This window comes from Somniosus microcephalus, chromosome 22 (assembly GCF_052327205.1).
Source record: "Somniosus microcephalus isolate GS21.2 chromosome 22, FLI_Smic_1.0, whole genome shotgun sequence".
In the NCBI taxonomy this organism is placed as follows: domain Eukaryota; kingdom Metazoa; phylum Chordata; class Chondrichthyes; order Squaliformes; family Somniosidae; genus Somniosus; species Somniosus microcephalus.
The window spans coordinates 46684948-46704269 of NC_141008.1; the positions used below are offsets into that span (position 1 = coordinate 46684948).

The 19322-nt window shown below is 45.5% G+C and overlaps 1 protein-coding gene across 2 annotated transcripts in view; it reads right to left on the bottom strand.

Annotated features, from left to right (window-relative positions):
• Nucleotides 1-19322, bottom strand: part of unc119a1 (unc-119 lipid binding chaperone a1) — a 69920-nt gene that overhangs the window by 18672 nt on the left and 31926 nt on the right. The window contains exon 1 of one of the 2 annotated variants that reach the window (XM_085964607.1): nt 100-117. The exons of the other annotated variant lie outside the window; for it this stretch is intronic. The gene's annotated coding sequence lies outside the window, so the exon portion shown is untranslated. Of the gene's footprint in view, nt 1-99; nt 118-19322 lie in introns of those variants that run through there. 2 annotated transcript variants of the gene reach the window in all.

The following is a 19322-nucleotide window of genomic DNA, read 5'->3' on the forward strand; positions in this document are numbered from 1 at the left end:
CAGGTCACTGAATGAACTCCAGATCGGATCATGGAGGCAAAAAACCTCGCAATCATTTCAAGAGTGGTTGGACGCAATTATGGGAGCGGGGACTAGGACCTTTCAAGATGGATGAGCTTGCGTTGGCCCAACGCTCTTCGTGGTATTGGTTCGTGTGCCTGCCTTGCTGTGGCAGAATGGGGAATGAGCCGGAGAGCTTCCCACTTGACACTGCGCCAGGACCCCAAGGGTTAAAGAGCGGCTGGTGACTCACCATCGCCCCCTGGCCCTGCCGGCAAGTCTAGCTGCCTGGGCTCGCAGCAGAAACACGGAGTAATCTCACAGATAAGCTACTGGTTATTTATACCACCCTGCAGATTATGGACAGCCTGCATCAACCTCCTGCCTTTTAGCAGCAATGTGTGAGCCGGGCTCGAGGTGACTGCATGGGCTTCCTGTGGGCAGAGCTGCCCAGACGCTGCTCAGCAGAATCCCCAGAATAAGAGCAGTCCTGGTGAGTTAATTCTTTCATGGCTGCTCTAGACATTGCCATGGAGCCCGAGAGCTCTGGGCTGCGAGTTTAATGAGGCTCTGAACGGCAGGCAGGTCGATGAATACCCTGCCTGTTTTAAGTGAGACCTATGTTTTTGTGTTTGTCAAACATCTCACTTGGATTGATTTTTACTGATGACCTGCTGTCTGGGAGGGAAACACAAGTGCCCGTTTTTTGTTGTTGTGCACAGCAAGATCCCACAAACATCGACGAGGCGGGAGAACCAGTTTATCCCGTGTGGGGTTTTTTTGGTGGCCTAGTTCGAGGGTGGGATGTGGGCCAGGACACCGGGAGAACTCCCTGCTCCTCTTCAAAATGTGCCGTGGGGATCTTTAGCATCCGTTTCTCAGACAGATGTTAAACCCGAGGCCCCGTCTGCCCACTCAGGTGGGCAAAAGATCCCACAGCCAGTATTTAAAGAGGAGCAGGGGAGTTCTCCCCGGTGTCTCAGGGCCAATACTTATCCCTCAATCAACATCAAGAACAGATTATCTGGTCATTATCACATTGCTGTTTGTGGGATCTTGCTATACACATCAGGCTGCCGCGTTTCATAAGAACATAAGAATTAGGAGCAGGAGTCGGCCATTCGGTAAGATCATGTCTGATCTTCTACCTCATCTCCACTTTCCTGCACTATCCCCATATTCCTCGATTCAATTCAAATCGCTTTATTGGCATGACAAGATACATCTTATGTTGCCAAAGCATCGAAAAACATTCATGAACACATAAATACAGATCTATCCATACAGTGTATAAACAGATATATCCCTGAGTGTATAAATATACATTCATATAATTTGTATATACTCTTCTTATATTTAGTGGTTGTCCCTCTGTTTATGGCAAGCTGTAACATAGTGTGCCGCTAAGGTTACACAATTTCTCTCTTCCCCTAGTAGGTATGGGAGTTTTTGGTCGTCATTCAAATTTCTGAATTCCGGGCATATTTTTGTGAATTTTGGGTAGAAATTCTCCCTTATGCCCGGATATTTTCTACAAGCTGTGAGGAAGTGCATCTCTGTCTCCACCACTCCCTGACTGCAGTGAGAGCATATCCTGTCCTCTCTTGGTAGCCGGGTCTGCCTGTGTCTACCTTTTTCGATCGCCAGGCTATGTTCACTAAGTCTGTACATTGTCAAGGTTTTTCTCAGTTTGCTATCCTTTACCATGGTCAGGTAATCAGCCATGTTGTAGTGTCTGTTTAGGGCCAAGTAGCAATTGAGTTTGTTTTGGGTTTTTGTTGTTTCTGCCCAATATGACATATTTTTCCTTTTGCTTAGTGACGATTGTGTTGGGTCGAATTCTTTGTGTTACGCTGTCACTGTCCTGGGGCTGGTTATTGTTAGTAGTGACTTCACGGAGTCCCAGGACTAGTTGACTGAGGGTATTCTTCTTTATGGTCCTCTCTTGGCATTTCAGGGCTTCGTAATGACAGCAGTGGGGGTTGCTCATTTTCAGGTGTTTCCAAAATTTGGTGGCTCTTTTTTGGATAGTGATTATTAATCCCCTAGTGCCCAAAAATCTATCGATCTCTGTCTTGAATATACTCAACAACTGAGCCTCCACAGCCCTCTGGGGTATAGAATTCCAAAGATTCACCACCCTCCGAGTGAAGAAATTTCTCCTCATCTCGGTCCTAAAATGGCCAACCTCTTATTCTGAGACTGTGACCCCTGGTTCTAGACTCCCCAGCCAGGGGAAACATCCTCCCTGCATCTACCCTGTAAGAATTTTATATGTTTCAATGAGATCACCTCTCATTCTTCTAAATTCTAGAGAATATTGGCCTAGTCTACTCAATCTGTCCTCATAGGACAATCCCCCCATCCCAGGAATCAGTCTGGTGAACCTTCGTTGCACTCCCTCTATGGCAAGTACAGGAAACTCCCTTTTAACCGGCACCTAAATATCCGGAAATCTCTCTTGAACCAGCAAAATTCAGGAATAGGTTCAGGTAAGTTTTACTATATATTAGTGGCCGTGTAACCAGGGTTCCTGGGTCTGTGGCCGTGTAACCGGGACTCCTGCACAAGTGCTGTGTAACCGGGGCTCCTGCACCTGTGGCCGTGTACGGGGCTCTCGTACCTTGGTAAGTATACCTCTCTGTAATCCGGACTTTTTGATCAACCGGCACCACGCCGGTCCCGGATAAAAAAAAGTTTCCTGTATATTGTTCCTTTGGTAAGGAGACCAAGAGTGTACACAATACTCCAGGTGCGGTTTCATCAGGGCCCTACATAATTACTGCAAGACTTCTTTACTCTTGTACTCCAATCCTTTTGTAATAAAAGTTAACATACCATTTGCTTTCCTAATTGCTTGCTGTACCTACGTTAACTTTCAGTGATTCGTGTACAAGGACACTCAAGTCCCGCTGAACAGCAACATTTCCCAATCTCTCACCATTTAAAAAATATTCTGCTTTTCTATTTTTCCGACCAAAGTGGTGGATAACTTCACATTTTAACAGATTATATCCCATCTGCCATGTTCTTGCCCACTCACTTAACCTATATAATTGGCAAATGAAGTTCAACACAGATAAATGTGAGGTATTACATTGTGGTAGGAAGAATAGGGAGGTCACGAGTCTGGATGGGGTAGAAGAACAAAGGGATCTCGGAGTACAAATACACAAATCACTAAAAGTTGCTGTAATGATCAATAACATGTCATTCTATAGTGGACACTAGGTGGAACCGTAGAGCTGTATATAGCTGTATGTATAAGACTACACTACCCAGCTGTATATATATTAAGACTACATTACCCATGAGGCACTAGGCTACCCACAAGGCAGCAGTCAAAATGGAAGCCTCTACAGATACAGTACCTAGTCCACATGTGCTCAATAAAAGTGTCTAGCAAAAGCTAGCTGTGTTCATAATAAGAATGTCTATTTATTAATGAACATAATATGGTACCAGAGTGGTGAAGATCTGCTGAAAATTGTGAAAAGCGACATGGAGAATTTGAAGCCACCAGAGCGTTTGAAACTCACAGAAAAAATCGACTACAATTGGCAGACTTTTAAACAGCAATTCGAACTCTACATTGCAGCCATCGGATTCGGTATGAAGCCAGACGCAAGGAAGATAGTGTTGCTGCTTACGGTTGCAGGCCCACAGGCGATAGAGGTATTTAATACATTTGTATTTAATCCAGTGGAGAACAGAGACAAATTAGACGATGTGCTACAGAAATTTGATGCACATTGTTCTCCCAAAAAGAATGAGACGTATGAAAGATACATCTTCCGCTCTCGGACACAGCAACAAAATGAGACTTTTGATAGCTTTATAACTGATCTGAAACTGAAAGCACAGACATGTAATTTCTCTGAGCTCAAAGCATCCATGATTCGTGACCAGATTGTGTTTGGTATTCATGATAAAAAAAGTCAGGGAACGTCTGTTGAGAGAAACCGAACTAAATTTGGAAAATGCGGTGAAAATATGCCAAGCCAGCGAGCTAGCTCGTAAGCACGCGAAGACTTTCAGTGAAATCAATAATGATGCAATTCTAATGAGTGATAATGCTGCTGTCGGTGCTGTGTCCTACAAGGGGAAGAAACGTGGGCAGAACAGAAATGAAAAGCAATCGGAGGATGAAATTTTTAATTGTAAACGCTGTGGTTACAAACACCAGCTAAAACAATGCCCAGCGTTTGGAAAAATGTGCATAAAGTGTAATGGAAAGAATCACTTTGCCAAACAATGCTTTTCAAAAGTAAAAACTAAGAAAGGGCAACGAGTTAATGTAATTGAGGACACTGATTTAAGTGAGAGATTTTTTGTAGGAATGGTGTCATGTGATGATATCAAAAAAGATACAGAAAATGTGCAGCCCTCAGAAATGGACAATGCTGAACATAAAGTCAATGCAGTAAAAGTGGACAAATGGATGATCCCACTGCAGATAAATGGAGCATTAGTTACATTGAAACTGGACACTGGGGCAAAAGCAAACTTAATCAGTATGAGTGACATAAAAAATATGAAAGAAAAGCCCAAAATACAGAAAAAGTCAGTACTACTGAAGGACTATAATGGACAGAAAATAGATAGCTTAGGTGTATGCAGACTTAAAGTGACAGTCAAAGACAAAGTGCATCATCTCATGTTTTCTGTTGTGGCTGAAAGACTTGATTCGATACTAGGTGACAAAGCTTGTGAAGACTTAGAACTGGTCAAGAGAGGCTACCGTATAAACTGTGCCATAAGCAGACCAGATGACTCAGGTGATGAAGCAGAGAGTCCATCAAGGATGAAAAGGCCAAAGGGTATCCATGTCTTCAAAAAGTCTAGTTTCTCCAAGAAGAAAGAAAAAGACTTTAAGGTCAAAGAGAAGCCAAAGGAAGAAAAGCACAAAGAGGAAAAACACAAGGAGAAAAAGTCCAAAAATATAACCGCAGCAGATGTTGTTAAGCAGTGGAAAGAGAAAAAGAAAAAGAAGAAGCCTGCACCAGAGCAGGAAGCAGTTCCGGTGGATACTCCTTCTTCCCTCAGGCCAATCTTTGGTGTTCCATTAGCCGAGGCTGCTGAGAGGACTATGCTGTATGATGGGATCCAGCTGCCAGCAGTTTTTCGAGAGTGCATTGACTACATTGAGAGTTATGGCATGAAGAGTGAAGGAAACACTGAAACCCTCTCCAAGCAAAGATCGCAAGGAGACCTTGATCTATACAAGAGCAGATTGATGACAATGCCGCAACTGCATCTTGTCATTCACCGCCAGAACAATCTCATGAAGACACATCAGACTTACCCGTGTTGAGAAGATCCACACGTGAAGTAAAAAAGCCTGATAGACTTAATCTTTGAGTACAATGTAAAGCTTTGAAAATGTGTTGACTGTTTTGAAAATGTTTATGTTTATAGAGCACTAACAAAAGTGTTACTGATATTATCTTTATTGTTTTCTTGAAAGTTGACTGATATTGATTTTGTTAAACCTCAAAGAAAGGGGGATGTAATGATCAATAACATGTCATTCTATAGTGGACACTAGGTGGAGCTGTAGAGCTGTATATAGCTGTATGTATAAGACTACACTACCCAGCTGTATATATATTAAGACTACATTACCCATGAGGCACTAGGCTACCCACAAGGCTGCAGTCAAGATGGAAGCCTCTACAGATACAGTACCTAGTCCACATGTGCTCAATAAAAGTGTCTAGCAAAAGCTAGCTGTGTTCATAATAAGAATGTCTATTTATTAATGAACATAACAGTTGCGACACAGGTTAGCAAGGCCATAAAAAAAGCAAACCAAGCACTAGGGTTTATTTCTAGAGGGATAGAATTGAAAAGTAGGGAAGTTATGCTAAACCTGTATCGAACCTTGGTTAGACCACACTTAGAGTAACTGCGTACAGTTCCGGTCGCTATATTATAAAAAGGATATAGAGGCACTGGAGAGGGTGCAGAGAAGATTTACAAGGATGTTACCAGAAATGCGAGGGTATACCTATCAGGAAAGGATGAACAGGCTGGGTCTCTTTTCTCTTGAAAAAAGGCTGAGGGGTGACCTAATAGAGGTCTTGAAAATTACGAAAGGTTTTGATAGAGTGGATAGAGAGAGAATGTTTCCATTTGTGGGGAAGAGCATAACTAGAGGCCATCAATATAAGATAGTCACCAAGAAATCCAATAGGGAATTCAGGAGAAACTTCTTTACCCAGAGAGTGGTGAGAATGTGGATCTCGCTACCACAGGGAGTGGTTGAAGTGAATAGTACAGATGTATTTAAGGGGAGGCTAGACAGCATATGAGGGAGAAGGGAATAGAGGGTTATGCTGATAGTTAGATGAGGAAAGACGGGAGGAGGCTCTTGTGGAGCATAAACGCCGGCATGGACTGGTTGGACCGAATGGCCTGTTTCTGGGCCGTATATCCTATGTAATCCATCTATATCCCTTTGCAGCCTCTGTGTCCTCCTCAAAATTTACTTTCCCACCTAGCTTTGTAACGTTAGCAAACTTGGATACATTACACTCAGTCCCCTCATCTAAGTCATTGATGTAGATTGTGAATAGCTGAGGCCCAAGCACTGATCCTTGCGGCACCCCACTCGTTACAGCCTGCCAACCCGAAAATGACCCGTTTATTCCTATGCTCTGTTTTCTGTATGTTAACCAATCCTCAATCCAAGCTAGTATATTACCCCCAATCCCATTAGAGAGTGTTTGAAGACCAGGACCTCAAACCCAGCACTAAGCTCATGGTCTACAGAGCAGCAGTGATCCCGCCCTGCTGTATGCCTCAGAGACATGGACCATGTACAGCAGGCACCTCAAAGCACTGGAGAGATACCACCAACGCTGCCTCCGCAAGATCCTGCAAATACATTGGCAGGATAGGCGCACCAACGTCAGTGTTCTTGCTCAGGCCAACATCCCCAGCATTGAAGCTTTGACCACGCTCAATCAGCTCCGATGGACGGGTCACATTGTCCGCATGCCCGATGAGACTCCCAAAACAAGCGCTCTACTCGGAGCTCCGGCACGGCAAGAAAGCCCCAGATGGGCAGAGGAAACGCTTCAAGGATACCCTCAAAGACTCCTTGAAAAAGTGTAACATCCCCACCGACGCCTGGGAATCCCTGGCCCAAGACCGCACAAAGTGGAGGAGAAGCATCCGGGAAGGCGCCAAACACCTCGAGTCTCTTCGCCGGGAGCAAGTGGAAGCCAAGCGCAGGCAGCTCAAGGAGCGCACATCAACCCAAGCACCCCACCCACCCGCCCCTTCAACCACCGTCTGCCCCACCTGTGACAGAAACTGCAGGTCCCGCATTGGATTCATCAGTCACCCGAGAACTCATTTTTAATGTGGAAGAAAGTCATCCTCGGTTCCGAGGAACTGCCTAAGAAGATATTACCCCCAATCCCATTAGTCCTAATTTTATGTAATAACCTCTTGTATGGCACCTTATCCAATGCTTTCTGAAAATCCAAACACACTGCAACCACTGGTTCCCCCTTATCTATTCTGCTAGTTATAACCTCAAAAAAGATTTGTCAAACACGATTTCCCTTTCATAAATCCGTGTTGACTCTGCCCAATCATAGTGTGATTTTCTAAGTGCCCTGTTACCACGTCCTTAATAATAGATTCTAGCATTTTCCCTACCACTGATGTCAGGCTAACTGGTCTGTAGTTCCCCGTTTTATCTCTCCCTCCTTTCTTGAATAGTGGGGTTACATTTGCTACCTTCCAGACCATTCCAGAATCTAGAGAATTCTGGAAGATCAAAACCAATGCATCCACTATCTCTGTAGCTACCTCTTTTAAAACCCTAGGATGTAGGCCATCAGGTCCAGGGGATTTATCAGCTTTCAGTCCCATTAATTTCTCCAGTACTATTTCTTTACTAATACGAATTTCTTTCAGTTCCTCATTCTCGCCAGACCCTTGGTTGTCCACTATTTCCGGAATGTTTTCTGTGTCTTCTTCCATGAAGACAGATACAAAGTATTTGTTTAATGTCTCTGCTATTTCCTTATTCCCCATTATAATTTCTCCTATCTCTGCCTGTAAGGGACCCACGTTTACCTTCATTAATCTCTTCCTTTTTACACACCTACTTAAGCTTTTACAATCTGTTTTTATGTCTCTTGCTAGTTAACTTTCATATTCTATTTTCTCTCTATCAATTTCTTGGTCCTCCTTTGCCGAATTCTAAAATCCTTCAAATCCTCAGGCTTACTACTCTTTTTGGCAGCATTATAAGCCTCTTTCTTTAATCGAATACTATCTTTAACTTCTCTTGTTAGCCACAGTTGGATCATTTTTCCCATGGGGTTTGGGAATGTATATTCATTAAATGTTTGCCATTGCTTGTCTACCGTCATATCTTTTAATCCAGTTTCCTACATTAAAACAGTGACTACACTTCAAAAAGTACTTCATTGGCTGTAAAGCACTTTTGGGGTGTCCAAAGGTCGTAAAAGGCGCTATAGAAATGCAAGTTCTTGCTTTTTAATGTCCACCTGAGGGGGTAGATGAGGCCTCGGTTTATCGCCTCATCCGATAGATGGCCCCTCCGACAGAGCAGCGCTCCCTCAGTACTACCCCTCCGACAGTGCGGCGCTCCCTCAGCACTGCCCCTCCGACAGAGCAGCGCTCCCTCAGTACTGCCCCTCCAACAGTGCAGCGCTCCCTCAGCACTGCCCCTCCGACAGTGCGGCACTCCCTCAGTACTGATCCTCCGACAGAGCAGCGCTCGCTCAGTACTGCCCCTCCAACAGTGCAGTGCTCCCTCAGTACTGCCCCTCCGACAGTGCGGCGCTCCCTCAGTACTGATCCTCCGACAGTGCAGCGCTCCCTCAATACTGCCCCTCCGACAGTGCGGCACTCCCTCAGTACTGCCTCTCCGAGTGTCAGCCTGGATTTTGTGCTCTAGTCTCTGGAGTGGGACTCGAACCCACAACCTTCTGGCTCAGAGGCAAGAGAGGCAGAGCGAGAGGCACCCACTGAGCCATGGCTGACACTGAATGCAAGCCAGAGTATTTAAATTCTGACGAAGGGCCACACCGGAAGCGTTCCCGGTTTGTTTCTGATGCTCGTGTTCTCCTGCGGATTTCCAGCATTTTTTTTTTTTAAAGTTTGTCACAGAATATTATCATACTTAAGAAGCTCGTGACAGATTCGATACTGAACCAACTTTCTCATTATTTGGAAGTGAAATTGAATCGTCCTGCTTGGACCGGCCTGGGCATCGAGAGTTCGGGGTGAAAGGTCGGCGTGACGATGGGTGCCGAGAGCAAAATTGCCAGAGAGAGCCCCCTTTCTTCCGCTAATGATCTTTCTCTGCCGGGACGGGGCAGAGCAGGGGCTCCTGGGGTTTACTGGTACGAGGCAGGAATCGGAGAACTGAGGGTTGAGCCCCACTCCTCAGCCCAACGCACCCCAGCGACACTGGGCAGGAGCTGGACTTAATCTGAAGCCTTGGTCTCAAATACGGAGTTGGGAAGAAGCCCCGAATGGAGGATAATCCCCCTGCCTCTGTCTATTCTGGGAGCAAGAGATTTAATCAGTTTACACTGGCGTGCAGCAACTTGCTGCTTTGAGACTCGAAAGCATCGTCTCGCCTCTTGCTGCAGGTCTGCCCCGTGCAAGCAGCAATTGGATCCCTGCGCTCGCTCTAATCTGAAGTTAAGCAGGTTTGGATTTAGGCTTGTAATGAGGTAAATCTGTCTAATAAAAGGAATGAGAAATTCTGCTCTAATCCTCATGCTGTGAAGCCCAGGATCACCAGCAGCGAGATCCTCAGCCACCTGGTACAACTGACCTCACGTCGCTCGATGTAACCTGTCCTCAGAGATTCGATGCAGAGACTACATTAAAAAAGATTAAACTCTCAGCACCAGAGACGGCAGAGGAACTTGTAGGGGGTACAGTGATGTAGTGGTTCTGTTACAGAGGAACATGTAGGGGATAGAGTGATGTAGTGGGTCTGTTACAGAGGAACATGTAGGGGATAGAGTGATGTAGTGGTTCTGTTACAGAGGGACATGTAGGGGATAGAGTGATGCAGTGGGTCTGTTACAGAGGAACATGTAGGGGATAGAGTGATGTAGAGGGTCTGTTACAGAGGAACATGTAGGGGATAGAGTAATGTAGTGGGTCTGTTACAGAGGAACATGTAGGGGGTACAGTAATGTAGTGGGTCTGTTACTAGACTGATAATCCAGAGAACGGGGGCTCAGCTCACGCCATGGGCAGTTTGAGAATTTGATTCAGTTTTTAAAAATCGTAGAATCACACAGCACAGAAGGAGGCCATTCGGCCCATCGTGCCTGTGCCGGTCTTTGAAAGAGCTCTCCAATTAGTCCCACTCCCCGCTCTTTCCCCATTGCCCTGCAAATTTTTTCTTTTCAAGTATTTATCCAATTCCCTTTTGAAAGTTGCTGTTGAATCTGCTTCCACCGCCCTTTCAGGCAGCGCATTCCAGATCACAACAACTCGCTGTGTAAAAACATTCTCATCATCTCCCCTCTGGTTCTTTTGCCAATCAACTTGAATCTGTGTCCTCTGGTTACCGACCCTCCTGCCACTGGGAACAGTTTCTCTCTATCAAAACCCCTCATGATTCTGAACACTTCTATTAAATCTCTTAATCTTCTCTACTCTAAGGAGAACAACCCCAGCTTCTCCAGTCTCTCTCCACGTACCGAAGTCCCTCAGCCCTTGAACCGTTCTGGTAAATCTCCTCTGCACCCTCTCCAAGGCCTTGACATCCTTCCTAAAAAAAAATTAAAATCACAGTGCCAGAGAGAGCAGAGGAGCTTGTGGTGTACGGGAGTTCAGTGGTTCCGTTACTGGACTAACAGTCCAGAGAATGCGCGCTCAAATCGCGCCGAACAGTTTGAGAATTTGAATTCAGTTTTGAAAAATCTGGAAATAAAAAGCTGGGATCAGTAAAAGTGATAACACCGACCTGGTCGTCTCTCACCTGCCCTCTGAAACGGCCGCCCGGGCCGCTCAGTTGCATCAAACCAGGAGATGGGCAATAAATGTCGGCCTTGCCAGCGACGCCCACATCGCGGGAATGAACAAACACATTTGTTTCTTTAACAGAGTCCACTGAGCAGAATGGAGCGAGCTAGTGTTTCGATGCTGCACTCGCTGCGGGCGTCAACATCATGGAATCGATTCACGATCATATCCCTGTTCCCGGGTCTGTCCTGCTCCAGGCGAAGTGGGCGTTAGCAGCAGGTTAGCTGGGGCCACGGGGTGGGGGGGGGGGGGTGGGGGGGAAGAGAAGCGAGAGTCCGCGGTCTGACCGTTTCCCCCAGGCAGGATGGTCCAGTCACCCTGGGTGTCTTCTACAGTTACTGACAGATTGAGACAGGCCCACTGCAGCAGACGTAAGTGGGGCTCAAATCCTACCCCACAACCAGACATTTATTCCCATGTAGCATCACCCACTGCAACTGTACAGCACCAACAACAACTTCTAATTATACAGCGCCTTTAACATAGCAAGCTGTCCCAAGGCACTTCACAGGAGCTTTATCAAACAAAATTTGACACCGAGCCACATAAGGAGATGAGATGGGTTTTAAGGAGCGTCTTAAAGGAGGAGAGAGAGAGAGAGAGAGAGAGACCGTGAGGCGGAGAGGTTTAGGGAGGGAATTCCAGAGCTTGGGGCCCAGGCAGCTGAAGGCACGGCCGCCAATGGTGGAGCGAATAAAAATCGGGGATGCGCAAGAGGCCAGAATTGGAGGAGCGCCGAGATCTCGGAGGGTTGTAGGGCTAGAGGGGGTTACCAAGATAGGGCAGCTTGAGACAGGCCCCACAGCTGCAGATGGTCGCGTCACGTACAATGCCACCCAGTCTCCTTGTCACTCTACAGATCCCTTGTGTCCCCACTAGTCCTACGTCTCTCGGTGATCTGGCCGATTTCCCCCCTTCTTACTCCGTGGCACTGAGTCCAACGATCGCGCTCCCACCGCAGCCTCTGCCCCGACTCGGGGGGACATCTGGGGTTGGGCAATAGGCGCAGCCTTGCATAGAATGTATGGCACGGAAACTGACCATTCGGCCCAACTGGTCCGTGCCGGTGTTTATGCTCCACACGAGCCTCCTCCCACCCTTCATCTAGCCCGATCCTTCTGTTCCTTTCTCCCTCATATGCTTATCTAGCTTCTCCTTAAAGGCATCTGTGCTATTCGCCTCAACCACTCCCGGTGGTAGCGAGTTCCACATTCTCACCACTCTCTGGGTGAAGAAGTTTCTCCTGAATTCCCCATTGGATTTATTAGTGACTCCCTTATATTTATGGCCCCTAGTTCTGGTCTCCCCCCCCCACCCTCCCCAAGTGGAAACAGTTCTACCTCTACCCTATCAAACCCTTTCATAATTCCAAAGACCTCCATCGGGTCACCCCTTAGCCTTCTCTTTTCTAGAGAAACGAGCCCCACCTTTGCCAGTATCTCCTACATCCCGAGAACAAATTTTTAATAAAACTCAGCACAGACCAGAAATCAAACCAGAGACATTTCTGACCTCTGGTTCAGTACCAGATCGGCGAGTCCATTCGTTCAGACAATTACCAGGGGCCACTGATGTGATTTACACGGGAACGAGTCTGTCTGGACCAGTCTCGGAGACGTGATGGGTCCAGGCTTGTATCTCCCCATCTTGTGTGTTTTGTTGAAAACACTGGTTCGACCCCAGCTGGAGTATTGTGTCCAATTCTGGGCACCGCACTTTAGGAAGGACGTGAAGGCCTTGGAGCGGGTGCAGAAAAGATTTACAGGAATAGCTCCACGGATGAGGGACTTCAGTTATGTGGATAGACTGGAGAAGCTGGGGTTGTTCCCCTAAGAGCAGAGAAGGTTAAGAGGAGATTTGATCGAGGTGTTCAAAATCATGAGGGGTTTAGATAAAGTAAATAAAGAGAAACTGTTTCCAGTGACTGAAGGGTCGAGAACCAGGGGACACAGATTTAAGGAGATTGGCAAAAGTACCAGAGGCGACATGAGGAAAAACTTTTCTACGCAGCGAGTGGTTAGGATCTGGAATGCACTGCCTGAAAGGGCGGTGGATACTGATTCAATAGGAGCCTTCAAAAGGGAATTGGATAAATATTTGAAGGAAAAAAAAATGCAGGGATATGGAGAAAGAGCAGGGCAGTGGAACTAACTGGATTGCTCTTCGAGGGAGACAGTGAGACTCGATGGGCCGAATGGCCTCCTTCTGTGCTACACTATTCTATGATTCTGTGAGGGGCTGTAGCTGGTGGACACAGCTGAAGGATTGGTGCGTTGGCGAGAAATGATCCTCTCGTGCTTTCATAGGGAACATAGGAACAGGAGGAGGCCATTGAGCCTGTTCCGCCATTCAATGAGATCATGGCTGATCTGCGACCTAACTCCATATACCCACCTTTGCCCCGTATCCCTTAATACCTTTGGTTAACAGAAATCTATCAATCTCTGATTTAAAATTAACAATTGATCCAGCATCAATTGCTGTTTGCAGAAGACAGTTCCAAACTTCTGCCACCTTCTGTGTGTAGAAGTGTTTCCTAATTTCACTCCTGAAGGGTCTGGCTCTAATTTTTAGACTATGCCCCCTAGTCCTAGAATCCCCAAACAACGGAAATAGTTTCTCTCTATCTACCCTATCAGTTCCCCATAATATCTTGACAACTTCGATCAGATCACCCCTTAACCTTCTAAATTCCAGAGAAAAATATAACCCTAATTTGTGTAATCTCTCCTTGTAATTTAAGCCCTGGAGTCCGGGTATCATTCTGGTAAACCTACGCTGCACTCCCTCCAAGGCCAATATATCCTTCCTAAGGTGTGGTGCCCAGAACTGCTCACAGTGCTCCAGGTGTGGTCTAACCGGGGTTTTGTATAGCTGCAGCATAACTTCAAACACTGCGACACATCAGGGAGGGGGAGAGTTACCTGGACTCTGTGTTCCAGGAAGTAGTCACACCAATTAGATTAACTAATTCAGATGTAGTCCGTGGTCAGGGACAGGAGGGTGTGACTATGAGTGAGGCAGGTACGGGGATCCAGGAGGTAGTGTTGGAGGAGCCGCAGCCCTTGCTCTTGTCCAACAGGTTCGAGGCTCTTACTTCCTGTGAGGACGGGAACTGCAGGGAGGATGAGCAACCTGGCCACAGCACCGTGAAACGAGGGGCCATTCAAGTGGGGGAAGTAAAAAGAAATGTTGTAGTGGTAGGGGATAGTATCATTACGGGGATAGATAGGGTTCTTTGCAGCCAAGAGTCCCGAAGGTTGTGTTGCCTGTCCGGTGCCAGGGTTAAGGACATCTCCTCTGGGCTGGAGAGAAACTTAGAGTGGGAGGGGGAGGATCCAGTTGTCGTGGTCCATGTTGGTACCAACGACATAGATAGGACAAGGAAAGAGGTTCTGCTGAAGGAGTATGAGCAGCTAGGGGCCAAACTAAAAAGCAGAACCACAAGGGTAATAATCTCTGGATTACTACCTGAGACACGAGCAAATTTGGCTAGGGTAAATAAAATCAGAGAGTTAAATGCGTGGCTCAAAGACTGGTGTGGGAGAAATGGGTTTTGCTTCTTGGGACACTGGCACCAGTACTGGGACAGGAGAGAGCTGTTCCGTTGGGATGGACTTCACTTGGCCAGTGCTGGGACTAGAATCCTGGCGAATCGAATAACTAGGGCTGTAGAGAGGGCTTTAAACTAATTAGTGGGGGGGAGGTTTCAAGAGAGCAAAAAATAAAAATGTCAGCGGAGAAGGCAATAGAGCAAGGTAGAAGTGGGGGAATTAAAAACCAGAGCGTGTCAGGAAGGGACAGAATATATAAAGAGAAAGGTAAAGTAGTAAAGGGGGTAAAAGCAGGAATAAATTGTCACAAAACATATTTAAAAGTTCTTTATCTGAATGCACGCAGCATTCGTAACAAAATAGACGAGTTGACGGTACAAATAACTACACATGGGTATGATCTGGTGGCCATTACAGAAACATGACTGCAAGGTGATCATGACTGGGAACTAAACATCCAGGGGTATTTGACTATTAGGAAGGACAGGAAGGAAAGGGAGGTGGGGTGGCTATGTTAATAAAGGATGGAATCACTGCAATAGTCAGAAATGATATTGGGTCAAAGGATCAGGATAGTGAAACAGTTTGGATGGAGATAAGGAATAATAAGGGGAAAAAGTCACTAGTGGGCGTAGTCTATAGGCCTCCTAACAGTTGCAACTCTGTTGGTCGGAGTATAAATCAAGAAATAGTTGGGGCTTGTAATAATGGAACAGCTATAATCATGGGGGATTTTAACTTTCATATTGACTGGACAAATCAAATTGGGCAGGGCAGCCTTTGGAAGAGTTCATAGAGTGCATTAGGGACGGGTTCCTTGAGCAGTATGTTACTGAACCAACCAGGGGGCAGGCAATCTTAGATCTGGTCCTGTGTAATGAGACAGGATTAATAAAAAATGTCCTAGTAAAGGATCCCCTTGGAATGAGTGACCATAACATGGTTGAATTCCAAATTCAGTTGGAGGGTGAGAGAGTTGGATCTCAAACCAGCGTACTAAGCTTAAATAAAGGAGACTATGAAGGTATGAGAGCAGAGTTGACTAAAGTGGACTGGGAAAATAGATTACGGTGTAAGACGGTACATGCGCAGTGGTGTACATTCAAGGAGATGTTTCACAACTTTCAAGAAAAATATATTCCACTGAGGAAAAAGGGGCGTAAAAGAAAAGACAGCCATCCGTGGCTAAGTAAAGTAATAAAGGATAGTATCTGACTGAAAACATGGGCATATAAAGTAGCCAAATCTAGTGGGCGGATAGAAGATTGAGAAGCATTTAAAAGCCAGCAAAAAATAACTAAAAGATTAATTAAGAAAGGGAAGATAGATGATGAAAGTAAACTATCAAAAAATATAAAAACAGATAGCAAGAGTTTCTACAGTTATATAAAAAGAAAAAGGGTGGCTAAAGTGAATGTTGGTCCCTTAGAGGACGAGACCGGGAAATTAGTAGTGGGGCACATGGAGATGGCAAAAATGCTGAACAAATATTTTGTATCAGTCTTTACAGTAGAGGACACTAAAAATATCCCAACACTGGACAAACAGGGGGCTATAGGGGGGAGGAACTAAACACGATTAAAATCACTAAGGAGATGGTACTCGGTAAAATAATGGGACTTAAGGCGGATAAATCCCCTGGACCTGATGGCTTACATCCTAGGGTCTCGAGAAGTGGCGGTAGGGATTGCGGATGCATTGGTGGTAATTTTCCAAAACTCCCTGGATTCAGGAAAGGTCCCAGCAGATTGGAAAACTGCTAATGCAACGCCCTTATTTAAAAAGGGAGGTAGACAAAACTATAGACCAGTTAGCCTAACATCTGTGGTTGGTAAAATGTTGGAGTCCATTATTAAGGAAGCAGCAACAGGACATTTGGATAAGCATAATTTAATCGGACAGAGTCAGCATGGTTTTATGAAGGGGAAGTCATGTTTGACAAATTTGCTCAAATTCTTTGAGGACGTAACAAACAGGGTGGATAAAGGGAAACCAGTGGATGTGGTGTATTTGGACTTCCAAAAGGCATTTGACAAGGTGCCACACAAAAGATTACTGCACAAGATAAAAAAATCACGGGATTGGGGGTAATATACTGGCATGGGTGGAAGATTGGCTTTCTAACAGAAAACAGAGAGTTGGGATAAATGGTTCATTCTCGGGTTGGCAATCAGTAACTAGTGGTGTTCCGCAGGGGTCAGTGCTGGGACCCCAACTCTTTACAATCTATATTAACGATTTGGAGGAGGGGACCAAGTGCAACATATCCAAGTTTGCCGACGATACAAAGATGGGAGGGAAAGCAGTGAATGAGGAGGACATAAAAAACCTGCAAAAGGACATAGACAGACTAAGTGAGTGGGCAGAAATTTGGCAGATGGAATATAATGTTGGAAAGTGTGAGGTTATGCACTCGATTTTTTCTGCCAAAGAGCAAGTTATTATCTAAATGGAGAGAAACTGCAAAGTGCTACAGTACAAAGGGATCTGGGGGTCCTGGTGCATGAAACACAGAAGGTTAGTATGCAGGTACAGCAGGTGATCAGGAAGGCCAATGGAATCTTGGCTTTTATTGCAAGGGGGATGGAGTATAAAAGCAGGGAAGTCTTGCTTCAGTTATACAGGGTACTGGTGAGGTCACACCTGGAATACTGCATACAGTTTTGGTTTCCATATTTAAGAAAAGATATACTTGCTCTCGAAGCAGTTCAGAGAAAGTTCACTCGGTTGATTCCGGAGATGAGGGGGTTGACTTATGAGGAAAGGTTGAGTAGGTTGGGCCTCTACTCATTGGAATTCAGAAGAATGAGAGGCGATCTTATCGAAACATATAAGATTGTGAGGGGGCTTGATCGGGTGGATGCGGGGAGGGTGTTTCCACTGATGGGCGAGACTAAAACTAGGGGACATAATCTTAGAATAAGGGGCTGCCCTTTCAAAACTGAGATGAGGAGAAACTTCTTCACTCAGGGGGTAGTAAATCTATGGAATTTGCTACCTCAGAGAGCTGTGGAAGCTGCAACATTAAATAAATTTAAAACGGAGATAGACAGTTTCCTAGCTGATAAGGGAATTAGGGGTTACGGGGAGCAGGCAGGGAAGTGGACGTGAGTCTAGGTTCAGATCAGCCATGATCCTATTGAATGGCGGAGCAGGCCCGAGGGGCCGTATGGCCTACTCCTGCTCCTACTTCTTATGTTTATGTTCTACCCCCTTGTATTCTAGTCCTCTAGATATAAAGGCCAGCATCCCATTAGCCTTTTTGATTATTTTCTGTACCTGTTCAAAACATTTATGTACCTAGACCCCCAAGTCTCTTTGGACCTCCACTGTTTTTAGCTTTTCATCATTTAGAAAATACCCTGTTCTATCCTTTTAAGGTCCAAAGTGGATGACCTCACATCTGCCTACATTTTAATCCATGTGCAGTTTTGGTCTCCTTACCTAAGAAAGGATATATTTGCTACAGAGGGAATGCAGACTGATTTCTGGGATGGCAGGACTGTCGTATGAGGAGAGATTGGGTCGACTAGGCCTGTATTCACTAGAGTTTAGAAGAATGAGGTGGGATCTCATGGAAACGTATAAAATTCTGACAGGGCTAGACAGAGTGGATGCAGGGAGCATGTTTCCCCTGGCTGGGGGGTCTAGAACGAGGGGTCACAGTCTCAGGCTACGGGGTAGGACATTTAGGACTGAGATGAGGAGAAATTTCTTCACTCAGAGGCTGGTGAAGCTGTGGAATTCTCTACCACAGAAGGCTGTGGAGGCCAAGTCACTGAGTATATTTAAGAAGTAGATAGATTTCTAGACACAAAAGGCATCAAGGGGTATGGGGAAGAGAGCGGGAATATGGTATTGAGATAGAGGATCAGCCTCGAAGGGCCGAATGGCCTACTCCTATTTTTTTTTCTATTTGCCACAGTTTTGCTCACTTAATCTATTAATATCTTTGCAATTTTATGCTTCCATCTACACTGCCTACAATGCCACCTATCTTTGTGTCATCGGCAAACTTGGATATGTGGCTTTCTATCCCATTATCTAAGTCGTTAATAAATACTGTGAATAGTTGAGTCACATCCTGCCAATTTGAGTACCTGCCCATTATCCCCACTCTGTCCCCTGATGCTCAGCCAATCTCCTAACCTGGTCAGTAATTTGCCCTCAATTCCATGAGCTTCAACTTTAGCTAAGTCGCTTATGTGGGACTTTATCAAATGCCTACTGAAAGTCCATATAAATAACATCCATAGACATTCCCCTGTCCACTACTTTAGTCACCTCCTCAAAAAAATTCAGTCAGGTTTGTCAGGCATGACCTACCTTTCACAAATCCATGCTGGCTCTCTGATCAGCTGAAAATGTGAGGTATTCAGTCACTCTATCCTTAATTATAGACTCTGGCAATTTCCTGACAACTGGTCTAGAATTCCCTGGTTTTCCTCTCTTGCCATTTTTAAATAGCAGAGTGACATGCGCAATTTTCCAATCTAAAGGAATGGTTCCTGAATCGAGAGAACTTTGGGAGATTATAGTTTGGGCATCTGCAATGTGCTCACCTACTTCCTTTAAAACCCTGGGATGGAAACCATCTGGTCCTGGGGATTTGTCATTCTTTAGTGCCATTATTTTCTCCATTACTGTTATTTTGCTTAGGTTAATTTTGGTGAGTCCCTGTCCCCGATTCAATATTAGTTTCCTTGGGATGTCCGGCATGCTATCCTC